Genomic DNA, 13,993 nt, shown 5'->3' with positions numbered 1-13,993 from the left:
GGAATGTGTTACCTAGGGAGGTGGTGGAATCTCCTTCCTTAGAAGTTTTTAAGGTCAGGCTTGACAAATCCCTGGCTCGGATGATTTAATTGGGGATCAGTTCTGCTTTGAGCAGGGGGTTGGACTAGATGACCTCCTGAGGTCCCATCCAACCCTGATATTCTATGATTCTATGAACTCATTGAGGAACTTGGACCATCAGACATTGTGGCATGCCAGAGAGAGGGCTAGTTCTTTTGTCTCTTACCACCAGGTCCTCAATAAAGGGTTTGAGTATGCAATTCTAAGAGCCTATGCACAGCATGATGCCACAGATAAGACAGAGATAATACAATATCGAGGTTATGTGGCTTGAGCCTTTTCTAGCTTTATCCATTATTTTGATAAAGGTATCTAAGGTTTTACTTTGCCCTCAGAGTCAGTGTCCCTGACATCCATCCTGAGACTCTCCACAGGATATTCAACTCCGTAGTGTTAGTTCTGCATAGCCTGATTTCTGCGGGGGGAAGAACCTTATCACAGTCTGATCAATTAGCCATTAATCAAAACATTATTAACCTTTAAAAGGTCAGGAAACACTAAATACCTCCACAAAACAGCCTTAATTCTGCCCTTCGTGATCTACCAGAAGCCACCAGGACTGGCCCAGCAAAGGTGGTGCCATAATAGGTATACACAAAGACATGAGGAAAGACTAAGGGCTTGTGTACACTGGCAATTTACAACACTGCAGCTCTCTTGCTCAGGGGTGTGAAAAAACACCCCCCTGAGGGCAGCAAGTTTCAGTGCTGTAAAGCGCCAGTGTAAACAGTGCACCAACGCTGTGAGCCGTGCTCCCAGCACTGGGCGCTATGCCTCTCGTGGAGGTGGGTTTTTTTAAGATGTCTCTCCCAGCACTAGTGCAGTGACCACACAAGCCGTGTTAAAGCGCTGCCAGTGTAGACTAGCCCTTAGAATCTGTCATTATATTTTATTGTATTCTACACATTTGAATTCTAACATTTATCTGCATGCATTCCAATTGACAGTCACTCTGTTACGTACAACTGTGTTGAACAGCAGAGGGATTAGTTGGAGCAGGTTGGCAGAACTGTCAGTGATATGAGGAGAAGCGCACATGTACTGTCAAGGGTATGCCTCATTTCAGCAGTTATACACATTTTGTCAATAGAGGTGCATGAGGATGTCTCCTTGCCATGGGTATTGTCAGCAGGTTTGTACAGAGGCAGATTAGAGGGTTGTAGGGCCTTGGGCCAGAGCAAGTGGGGGTCCCCGCCACCCCGCCAGGGAAACAGGGTCAGGACATGGGGGCTTGCCCTGCCCTCTCCAGCTGCCCTGCGCTCCTGCCAGGGAGCTGGGTCAAGGCATGGGGGGCTTGCCCTTCCCCACCCGCCCAGCACTCCTGCTGGGGAGCAGGGTAGGGGCGCTGGGGCTTGCCCTGCCCAGCCTTCTATCGGAGAGTGGGGTCAGGAGCTTTCCCCACTCCCGAACAGGAGCACCAGGCGCGTGGAGCCCCTGGGCACAGTCCCCATTGACCCAGTGGCTAATTCGCCACTGGTTTTGTAGCATAACTGACAATGGTCTCCAGGGCTTAGTGAGAGGTAAATAAAGGCAGTGTCTCAGAAGGAATACTCAGGGCAAGAGTAAAGGGATTTGCAAGTCTGATATGGATTGTATATAGGCTTTGTATCAGCGTGTAAGCAGCTGCAAGTCCCCACCCCTGACCCAACCCTAAGTTTTGCCTTAACAAGCAGAAAGTGTTAGGCTTTGTCCTACAATGCTCATGTGCGCTGTTCCAGAAGTGTTAAGTAGCAGGTGTAAGGATACAGTGGTAGTATGCATGTTACAGCATCTCTCAAAGAGGGCAGAGTAAATATCCGATATTGCCCCACCCAGAGTGTGTGTTCTCTGCAGCATGTGTGTGACAGTTAATCAAAGGCTGGGTATATCTAGATCCCTAGATCTAGGCACTTTGGAATAGTTGGAATACATCTAATGGGTGTGATTAGCTGTTTTCAGATACCGTGTATTGTACTCATCAGTGAATGGTTGGTTTGTCTGCTTATGTACGTTCCCTGAAAATGTAGCATTCCCTGATGGTATTCTTTGGCTAAATAGATCTGCAGTTGTAGTATATTAACTAGGATGGTTTGGCTTCTCCCTGTAAGGTAATTATCTCTCTTCCCCCCTCCCCCCAGATATAAGGTCACATCCCTCCCTCTCTATAGAGTTCAGTCTCCTTACGTCACCTCTACAAGCCTCTAACTCCCCTCTTGGCTGAGCTCTGCCCCCCCATCATCCTTCTTCTCCAGGTCTTGCGCTTGCAGTAGCACCTGGGAATGGCTCAGAAGAAGTGCTGTCATAATGAGAGGGCCCGAGTAGGAACAATTAAGAGAACATGTTGTTGTTTGTGTTCCACGGATGTGACTATTTGCATTTATCTGCAGGCACTCCAACTGCTGTTCAGTGTTTTGGGTGTAGTGGTTTTGAAGGGCAGAGGGATTAGTTGGACCACGTTGGCAGAGCTGTCACTACAACAGAAGTGCATATGTACCTTGAGGGATCCGAGTCCCTACTCCTTTCTACAGAAAGGCAGCCATTGGCAGAGGCCCCTCAGACTGATGAAGTCTGTGCAGGCATTTTTGGAAGGGAAACAAATCTGGGAGAGAAGAGGGACAGGATAAATGTCAGGGATTTGTGGAACAGAGCTGAAAATCCCCCTGCTTCCCCATAGTACACACCTCTGACCAACCCCTTCTTTCCTCCTCATGCTAACAGAACAACAATGATTTTCATACAGGGAGACCTTCCGTGATATTGCTGGTCTGGCTCGCATTATGGCACATGGTAACATGGATTTAGTATATAAAATATTGCACCATGATCCCCATTACGGACCCCAAGCAATAGGGGGGCAAGAGGGTTGTGAGTGTTATAGATTAATGTGTACACAACACAAAACCCCAGAGGAGATGATCTAACTCATGGCCCTTACAGGGCTTGTTCCTCTAAGCCACTGTACATAATTCAGGGAGTGTCACTCATTAAGGAGCTTCTGAGAAAACTATTATCACAGATGCAAACTTTTTATAAGGAGAGATGCTAATGCTTTTAGAGTGCAATAACTTTAATATTTCTAAACTGGTTCTCTATACCATTCAAAAGCAGATTTCAGGGGTGGTAAAAGGCAGACCTCAATATTGATGCAAAATGGTTATTAACCTAAAATCAGAATAAAAAATTATGCCAATGTTGACTTTGCTTTTACAACTGAATTTAGGAAGTACAATTATTTTCACACACATCATGCTTAGAAAATGAGAGTTCACATTTTGAAAGACGTAAATAAGTTAGTTATTGCTATCTGTGTGTTGTATAGAACATTTGATAGAATCTAATTACAAATTGTAAGCATACTTCAATGGTAGGTTTTAAGTCCAGGAACCATTTAGTCAAAAGGCAAACAACCAACAAGATTGTCTTTTATGAAAAGCAGGTGTCCTGTTCTTTGAGAAGACAGCAGTTTGGTATGGATAGCATCTTTATCTCAAGTTAATTATATTTTACAAAGACCTACTTGTGTAAAAGAATTGGATGGTGGTCTCTATTCAGATATTCCGAAGAGGAGTGATGCTTAGGACATGTTATCAGAGCTATACAGCAGCTTGTGAAAGTGAACTTTCCTTACACTCTCTTCTTTTGGAAGGAGAAAGCCGTTTAGTTTTAAACCTACACAATGAAATCCAAAAATATTCTTACTGAAACCAATTTAGGTTATAAACACTAATGTCTTCACTCTTTAAATTTTGAGGACATTTCTGGGTGGAAAAAGTTTTAAGATATTGGTTCTCTCTAACTCATGTTAAAAAACCTTAAGTTGTCCCTCAAATGGATTTAGATGGCATAAGCTTCCTTTGAGATGTTTATTTGCATCTAATCCAAACCTTTCATTTAACTGCGTGACTTCAATGTTATGTGTATAATAATACGTTTTAGGCATAAATATAGCAAGTTCATTTGATACTATAACTGTTTACAAATGTAAGAAGCCATCTGAATATAAAAATATTTATATTAGTTGGGGAGTTAGTCATCTGGCAATGCTTAAGCAACTCCTCACCAAATTCAGGAGGATAAAAACCACCTCTCCAAGGACGAAGAAAGGACAATAGCTTCTTTAACCATGTACAGTTAAATATTTTCTTTATAAATCATTTTTAAAAACTATTTTAGGAGCTGAAAGACTTTATATTGAAAATAGGAATGTTTGGACTGATTTGAAATATAATTTCAACTCCTATTAATCCCTGATGGAACTAAATGGATATCTCAGAAAAGGGAATGAATAAAAAGTGTTAAAACTTAAAGATGTTCTCAGTTTCCTGACACAAAGACAGAAGCAATATAACCACTGAAGAGAAAAATTACAACCCTCTTACATGTTGATACAACCCCCCTGATACTTGAATCCAGTCAAGTCCCCGAAAGATGTCTTTTCCACCTTCAGCAAGGCGATGAGAAAAAATATAAATTCCTCAGAATTCTTATACTCCTAAACCCTTATCCACACCTCAAGCTCTTACTCTTACACCTATTTGCACTCATGCTAACTCTTACACTCTCCGCTCAGCACACCTCAAGATAACACCTCTAAAAGCCATTCAGCAGCAGCAATAAGACAGCTAAAAGCAACAAAAAATAAAGAAGCCAAAACCTTCTGCACAATGACCACATCACCAAAGACTTCAACGTCATTGGCAAGATGGAGTTTGCAAAAGCACTGGCAAGTGATTAGATTTAAATTAGTTTTGTAATAGAGTATTAAAATGCTATTGTTGTTCAAGCTTTGCCTATTAAGCTCCAGATTGTTTAGACCTTGTACTGGACAGCCACAGAGCCCTCCATAGGCTATGGAAAATCGGGGCAACCATCCTGGGCCCCGCGCTTTGGAGGGCCCCCACGCTTCATGAGGAGGCAGGCAGGGAGGTGAAGTGGGAGACAGACAGGGAGACGAGATGGGGGGCAAGAAGGAACCCCCTACTAACCTCCCCCTCCCCCCAGCACCTCCTGCCCGCTGGCGGGCCCCTTGCAGCACCTACTGCCAATCGTCTGTTTCATGGCATCTAAAGATGCTGGGAGGAGCGGAGAGGAGCAATGACACAGCGTGCTCGGGGGAGGGGTCAGAAAGAGGTGGGCTTGGGTGGGGCCAGGGGGAGCACCCCTTGGCAGATAGAAACTTGGCGCCTAGGTCCCAGTCACCACACCCCCTTAGGGATGGCCCTGGACAGCCACATTTACCTTCAGTCGTGACAATAGATCAAATTCAGACTGTTGCAAACTGAAAAAATGTTTTGACCTCATACAATGGAACCCAGAGGTGGAGGGACTGAAAGACTAAACAGTGAGCCAAGAGACGCTTTACAGTCTGCTTGTTCTGCCACATCTGGGCTGCTGCCCTCCTGTCACTTCCTCTGCTAGGAAGAGGTGGTGATGATGAGGCATGGCAAACTGCAGCAGTAACTGGAAACAACTGGATGGATGTTTGGGCATGTTTGATCCATTGCAGTAGCTGGGAACAACAGCCCGATACTTTCCCAGTCTTTTAGTTCTGGCAGTATTTTCTCTCTGACCCCTGAGGCGACCAGCTTAAGACAGGAAGCACGAGATTTGGTATGGTCATTATCTTAGCACAGAGCTGCAGGTACTAGGAGCATGCTGATGGCAATGCAGGCAGTCTTGTTCTTGCCGTGAAGTAAGGGGCTGAATGAGGCTTCATCAATTAAGATTCAAAGGCCAGAAGGAGCCACCCCGACACCCTCTTTCTCTCCCCCCCCCCCACACACACACTGCCAGCTCTACACACAGTGTCCATAAAATTCCTCACAGAAACTGGATTAAAGCAGGTCTCATAAAACAGCATCTAATCTCATCTAATCCCTCTTTAGATCTCTCCTCATGCACCCTGGGAGACGTAAGGGAGGGATGCAGACTTCCTTCCCCGATACATACTTGTATTCTGTGGGACAAAAGGGAACCTTCCTTTAAAGCATTAGAGACATTGGCCAGAGCTGGAGAGAGGACACTAGGCGAGGTGGATCAGCGCTTTAAGGGGGTACAGTGAATAGTCTTGGATGCCTGGCTGGTGTGTTTTGCTCATGTTTTTAGGATTATTCTGATCAGCAGATGTGGAGTTGGGAAGGAGTTTTCCCCAGGTCAGATTGGAAGGGAACCAGTGTGTTTCCATAGCCACGGGAAGTACGGGTGCGGGGGGCGGGGTGCTGCAGCACCTCCTGGTTTTGTGTGCTGGCTGCCAGTGTCCCAGCTGGGCACCAGCCCCATGCCCCAGATCCCAGGCGCCGACCCTACGTACAGGGTCCTGGCCACTGACCTCACACCCAGGACTCCATACCCGCCCCTAGCTGTAGCCCCAGCCTCCACTGCCTGACTCCAATCCGCGTCTCGCTGCCCCAGAGCCACAGCCCTGCTCCTGGCCCCCGCTCTAGGGGACGGTGAGGGGCATGGACAGGGGTAAGAGAGGTGCAGCTCAACACCTCCACTCCAAAAACTGTTCCAGTGTCACTCACTGTGTGTTTTTTGTGGTCCATAGGGCTGAAGAGAGGAAAGGGGTTCACCTTCATCTGCAGCCTAGGGCTTGATTTGCTTCGAGGATCATCTGGGCACCTCCGTTAATCAAAGTCACTGCTACCGTAGGGGCTCTAACATTGGTGGCACCTTGGTCTCTCCTTTTCTCTGCCTGTGGCACATAAACTAAATGGGTATTGAAACCTGAAATGCTTTAGTACAACTCAATTTCTGGGTTGAATATACAGGTTTCTGGGTGAAAACTAGTAGCCCGTGAGACTCAGGAGGTCAGACACTAGATGATATAATGGTCCCAAATTATCTTCAAAAACAAAAAAACCCAAAAAAATTAACTATGAAATATACATCAATAGCTTGTGCAAATCGCCTAAGCATAGTTCCACAGAACTTATTTCTCTGCCTGAAAGTCTATTGCCTGGCTTTGTTTATTGTTTTAATTGGATAATTTACTGTTTGATCCTTTAACTCTGTTTGGACAATGAAGAATTTATTACCCTTAACTTATCTACTAGGGATAAATATTTTTAAAATTGGAAGGCCCGGATAACTTGCACAGAAGGATCCTGAAACAGCTGGCTGATGAGATCTCTGGCCCTTTGATGTTAATTTTTAATAAGTCCTGAATACCAGAGAAATTCCAGAACACTGGAAGAGTACTAATGTTGTTGCAGTATACAAAAACGATAAGCAGGATGACCAGGATAACTGTAGTCTGGTTAGCCTGACATCAATCCAAGCCAAATAATGGAAAAGCTGTCATGAGAGTCACTTGATAAAGAATTCAAGGATATGAATATAATTGGTGTCAAGCAACAGTTTTATGGAAAATAGGTCTAATCAAACAAACCTGATTTAATTCTTTGATGAGATTATAAGTTTGGCTGATAAAAATAACTGAATAGATGTAATATATTTAGACTTTGTATGGCGTCTGACTTAGTGCCTCATGACATTCTGATTAAAAAATTAGCAACGTACAATATCAAAGCACATTAAATAGATTAAGAACTGGCTAAGTAACAGTTCTCAAAAAAGTATGGTCAATGAGGAATCATTATAAATCAATAGAGGGTGTTTCTAGTGGTGTTTTGCAGGCGTCAGTATTAAGCCTGATGCTATTCAGCATTTTCATCAATGACCTGGAATAAAATATTTTTAAAAAAAATCACTGCTGATAAAATTTTCAAATGATAAAGATCGGCAGAAAAATAATAATGAGGACAGGAAAGTCATACAGACCCGTCCGGATCACCAAGTAAGCTGAGCCCATTCAAACAAACGTTGTAATATACCCAAATGCAGTCATACATCTGGAATAAGGAGCGCAGACCATTCCTTCAGAATGGGGGACTATATCCGAGAAGGCTCGGACTGAGAATGATCTAAGGGGGCACACTGGAAAAAGCAACTGAACATGAGCTCCCAAGCATGCTGGATTGATTTAGATTACCAATTTTAACCATAAATCAAAAAGTACGTAACCTAGATTTAATCATTAATTTTAAACAGTGTTTTAATTTATATTTCTTATCTTCCTAAAGGAAGGCTGGTTCTCATTGGTTGCTAACTGGCGTAAATACAGCATTTACACTAAATTTGGTACTTCTTTTTGCTCACCAGGGAGGGTACACCTATACCTTATTTAAGCAGTTATATGGCTTAACTTACATTTATTCAGATCTTTATTTTTATATTCTTATTGTGTTAGAAAATGGTGAATGATGCATTTCTTATTAATAAATGAATTTTTTCCATGTGATTAGTGCCAAGCTCTATTTGGATGGAAATTTAAATTCAATTAATGTCCCAAAACAGCATTTTTATTATTAAATAAAAACTATCTTAAATATGGTGGACACATAAGAAATAGGGTTTATCAAAGTTTATCAGAATATGTTTTGCATTTAAAACAAACAATTATTAAACAAAGAAAGTGTCTATAGCTAATCAATTGAACTGAGTGTTTCTGGTCACCATGGCCTTCAAGATTTTAATACCAGTAAATGTCATCCTTTCATCCTTGTTTTTATTCATATATTCCAAGATGAAAACAAACTTTCCTGCTTTTTGAACTCCCAATTGGTTTCCTAACTTTGAATGAACTAGTCATTGAACTTAACTAGTTGAATAGACTGAAATGAAGAAAAAAATTTCTGCACCTAAAGAAGAGGCTACTGCTGTTAAAAGTTGGTTTAGAACTTCAACAAACTCTGCTTCCAGATGCTTACCTAGTGGCTTCCATCAGTTCAGTGGTTTGACTTTTTAAAAAAAAAACTTGGCAGCTGCTTCTTTTTTATTTTATTTATTTAATTTAAGTGGTTTGAATAGATTATGAGATGTTTAGGCCTTAATGTAAATTGTAAATTTCAGGTTTTTAAAAATAAGCCTGCATTTCATTTGCATTTTTAAAAATCCCATTTTAATTTCAAATTTTATATATAATGCTTAATCCACCCTGACTCCCAGCACAAAGTTGCAGCAGAAAGGGCTAAAGCAACACAAATTTTTAACGGTGAGGGCGATAACCCTTGGTAATTTGTCCCAATGAAGTGGTGGATTCTCCATCTCTTGACGTATCAAATCAAGAGTGGATGCTCTTCTGGGAGACTGGCTAAAGTACAACACAATCTATTGGGCTCAATATAGGGGTAACTGGGTGAAATTTAATGGCCTGTGATATACAAGAAGTCAGACTAGATGATTTAATGATCCCTTTCTGGCCTCAAGCTATGAATCTCCCTCGGACAACCCCAAAGTTGCGGTCACAAAAAACTGCCAATAAACATTGTCTATGGGACACTCTGGAATGAATCTGTATCAAAGTTTCTCCAACAACCACAATCTTATTCCAGAGTAATATTGCCACGGCAGTCCCAGCTGGGGCTGGGGCCAGGAGAGAGGCATCTCTCCCCACCACAGCCCTGCACGCCCCTTACCTCTCCAGTCCAGGCCCCTGTGGCTGCGTGCTTGCGCAGCCCTTAATAGCCTGCTGCGTGGCCACGCGACTTAGAGGGAACTTGGAATCTATGGAAGAAAGGTAGAGGTCTAAGACCACAAGGGACCATTGTAATCATCTAGTCTATTCTCCTGTATAACACAGGCCAATTACAGAGGCTCTCTCTTCTTGTAACTTTTTTTTTAAAGCAACTCACATGGAAGCATAAAAGAATCTTATACACACGCACCCCAGTTGGTCTTGAGGAAACTAGGATTTAAACTTATAATGTTGAAATCTGTTAGAATAGTTAGAACACAAGCTAACACTGAAGAAAAAAAAAATCTAGGGTAGACAAGGCAATGTCTATTTTAATATGTGCTAAAGTGGGTGGAGTTAAAGCCAAGGCTTCACCTTAGACTCTCTCACTTGACATCTTAGCATATATTAATATGCACTGCTTGTCCACATTAGACTTTTCAAACTTGGTAGCTGTTAGCCAACATGTTGGCTTTTAACCTTATTTCAGACAAGATCTTGGATCCATCTCCCCACCTTATAGCGCGTACTCCAGTGTGGACAGCAGAACCACCAGTGGGATAAAACGTTCAAGCACTGTTGTGAGCAGACAGGCAGAACTGGATGGTGTGCAGAAGGTGTGGAAAATTCATTTGCATAAAATTGATCACTCACTCAAATTCCAGCTCTCCCTCTCTGACTTACTGCCTAGCACAATGGGGTCCTGGTCCATGACTAGGACTCTTACGTCCTACGGTAATACAAATAATAAAAATCCAGGCAAGAGATCAAGAGAAAAGGTTCATTTCTTAAAGACCAGTCTGCCAGAATTTGAGCTTTCACAACTCATGCTTTACTGAGGTTTGTAAGTCTCAGAGGCTAGACAAACTGAAAATTAAGCAAAGCAGTTTGAGACCAGAAGTTCTTTTGGGCAAGGAGTATGTCCTGCTGCACCTTCTGTGAAGCATCTAACATATTTCTGGGTACTACACCCTAAGCACCCGCCTCTCCATAAAATCTTAGTTTTGTTCAGCCTTTCTGCCCCTGAACCACTAATAAAAACAACCCCCGTAACAACCCCAAAGCAGCTCCACCATGGCCGTCTACAGCAGCTCATACAACTTAGATGCATCTTGTAGCTTTCCCAAAGGCCACAAGACCAGGGCTCAGGCCGAAAGGGATAGCCAATGTTGGCTGGTTTTGGCTTGTTGGTTTGGTTTTGGGTTGGGTTTTTTTGGACGGGTGGGGGAGAGGGGACAGTTTGAGTCCCCATGGGGAATGCTCTGCCACTAGTCCACCCTCTTTTCACTCAAGAGGAATGCAAAACTCACTTAATATGAACAAGTGCATTACTGTCTTGGGGGGGAGGGGTGGTATATTTAACAGGGAAGTTTAATTCTTCTACACTCATTTAAATCTAATTGCCCATTTGGCCTTTGAGAAATCTATATACTAAACAATTCCAACTACATTTAACGGTTTAGGCCACATACAGCAGCCTCTTACTGTCCTTTTGCATTTTTAATGGAGGCAGCAACACATACTGTTAAAATATACTTGGAATTTATTGGTGAATTAAAGAACATTGTGCAGGAAATAATTTGGTTCTACCAGTTCAAAGTATAGTACTGTGCGTACACAGTACTTTCAAAGCAAGGTTTTAATTTGTTGACAGAGCTCCAAATATATTGAAATAAACTAACCAAAATTTTCTCATCCTAAAAGACAGTTACAGGGATTGGAGATGTCTGGAGATTCTTAAGCCTTTAAGATATAAAAGGAAAATATGGACCTTCTTACTTCATAGGTCTATCCCCTGCAAATATTCAGACTCTGAACTACTTATTTTATTGGAAAAAATAAAGTGTTTATTATCTTTGAGACTTGTCACACCGCAGAGCTAACATAGCCTCAGGAAAGAGTGAGCTACATTCTATCTTGGCTCAATGGGACATATGTTATGCTTGCAAAATTATTTATTACTGACAATGACGCATAAATGAAAACACAGCTTGACTTTGATTCCAGCAGTTTTTGCAGCAATTAGAAAAACCCATCTCTTACTTGAGAACTGAACAGGTAATATGGAAGTCTGAGAAATTTGGAACATTTTTCTTTAAAAGATCATCATTTTACATCTTTTCCTCTTCATACCACAGAAGACCAATTACTGTATATCAATAATTATATCCCCAAGTTATAAGACATTACTACTAGATTGCACTCAATTTAATGATGCACCCTAATATCCTCTGTTGTGGAGTCGTCAAGAAAATCATCATTTAAGTGAGGTATTAAAGATCTTACAGAAGTAAGAGCTAATTAGTTAGGGGGCTGGTTGTTCTTCCTCCACAATTCAAATCAAGTAGGAAATACATTTTTATTTCTCTAATTTGAACTCGGGTGTCCCAATGTCTGTGGTAGAGTTACTTTTCATCACTTAATACATCCAATTCACAACCCAAGAGTGACTGAATAATAAAAATGTTAACACACTAGCCACAGGGAACATAAACAAATGAAAATACCTGATCTAAGTACAAATTTAGGAAAAAATACCAACATTACTATGGACACCAGACACGTATCTTTGCTATAAATAATATGTTCAGCCAACATGATGTTCACTTTTGTGTTACAAGTGCTTACAACACAGCACACACAAATCCTCACACGCCACACAAAACTCAGGCCTCGATCTTGCAATCAGATAAACAAAGTGGACCCTTGAAGAGCTCCAACAATTTCCTTAGAGCTGCATGAGAGTGCAAGGGCCCATGTGCAGGATCAGAGCTTAAATTACACGACATTGGTTCAATTTAGCCATGCAAATCTGAGGCAACAGGGTAAGCTCAAAAGAGAAACCACACAACATATTCATTTATATACACTCAAGCATCATGGTTTTACCACTGCGCATCTTACTAAAATTGCTGGCAAATGTCTGATCATGATACCAACAATGAATAAGCAAGTTTGCAGGAATCCCATTATCAAGATGTTCAAATACTATGCTGATGAGCACTGTACAAAAATGTTTTGTTTTTAACCAAATCAGATTTTACATTTAAAAATTCAACTGGCAAGGAAAATTTAATTATTTTTGGGGAACAGGGATATTTGGAAAGGCATCCAGCAGCCACGTGCCTATGAATTCAAGGAGTCAGAGCTCCAAACTCTTATTTAAATTATAATTGGGAAAGAGACTTGTACAAAACGAACATTCAGTAATCAGGGCACCGGGGTAGAAAACCTTGCAAGCACATTTGCTTTCAATTCCATGGATGAAATATGTAAATACCTTTAAAATCATTGTTAAGTCATTATTTATTACATTTGTATATAATGCCAAAGGTGTGCCTCGTTCTTTAACACTGTAATAGACACAATCTTTGTCCAACTGGCTTCAATAGGACTATTCATGTAGGTAGAGTTATGCACATGTGTAAATGTTCGCAAGATTGGGGCCTAGGTTATATATGGCATAATGAAAGGAATCACAGATCACAGAAATGTAGGACTGGAAGAAACTTCAAGAGACCAACTAGTCCAGTCCCTTGCACTCAAGGCAGGATCGAGTAATAACTAGGCCATTCCTGACCGGTATCTCTCTAACCTGTTCTTAAAAACCTCCAATAATAGAAATGCCACAACTTCCCTAGGCAATTTGTTCAGTGCTTAACAACCCTGACAATTAGGAAGTATTTCCTATTGTCCAACATAAACCTCCCTTGTTGCAACAAGAAAAGGAGTACTTGTGGCACCTTAGAGACTAACCAATTTATTTGAGCATAAGCTTTCGTGAGCTACAGCTCACTTCATCAGATGCATACTGTGGAAAGTATAGAAGACCTTTTTATACACACAAAGCATGAAAAAATGGGTGTTTACCACTATAAAAGGTTTTCTCTCCCCCCACCCCACTCTCCTGCTGGTAATAGCTTATCTAAAGTGATCACTCTCCTTACAGTGTGTATGATAATCAAGGTGGGCCATTTCCAGCACAACCCTGGATTGTTAACCCCTCGATTTGTGCTGGAAATGGCCCACCTTGATTATCATACACACTGTAAGGAGAGTGATCACTTTAGATAAGCTATTACCAACAGGAGAGTGGGTTTGTGGGGGGGGGGGGGGGGAAGAAAACCAAGGTGGGCCATTTCCAGCACAAATCCAGGTTTCCCCACACACACACACACAAACCCACTCTCCTGTTGGTAAAAGCTTATCTAAAGTGATCACTCTCCTTACAATGTGTATGATAATCAAGGTGGGCCATTTCCAGCACAAATCCAGATTATCATCCACATTGTAAGGAGAGTGATCACTTTAGATAAGCTATTACCAGCAGGAGAGTGGGGTGGAGGGAGAGAAAACCTTTTGTAGTGGTAAACACCCATTTTTTCATGCTTTGTGTGTATAAAAAGATCTTATGTA

The 13,993-nt window shown here is 41.8% G+C and overlaps 1 protein-coding gene across 7 annotated transcripts in view; it reads right to left on the bottom strand.

Moving 5' to 3' along the window:
* The window catches only part of NEDD4L (NEDD4 like E3 ubiquitin protein ligase), a 371,293-nt gene that overhangs the window by 322,772 nt on the left and 34,528 nt on the right, over positions 1-13,993 (bottom strand). The window lies entirely within an intron of this gene.

This window comes from Lepidochelys kempii, chromosome 5, assembly GCF_965140265.1.
Source record: "Lepidochelys kempii isolate rLepKem1 chromosome 5, rLepKem1.hap2, whole genome shotgun sequence".
Lineage (NCBI taxonomy): Eukaryota > Metazoa > Chordata > Testudines > Cheloniidae > Lepidochelys > Lepidochelys kempii.
This window is presented reverse-complemented; position numbering and strand designations above follow the sequence as displayed.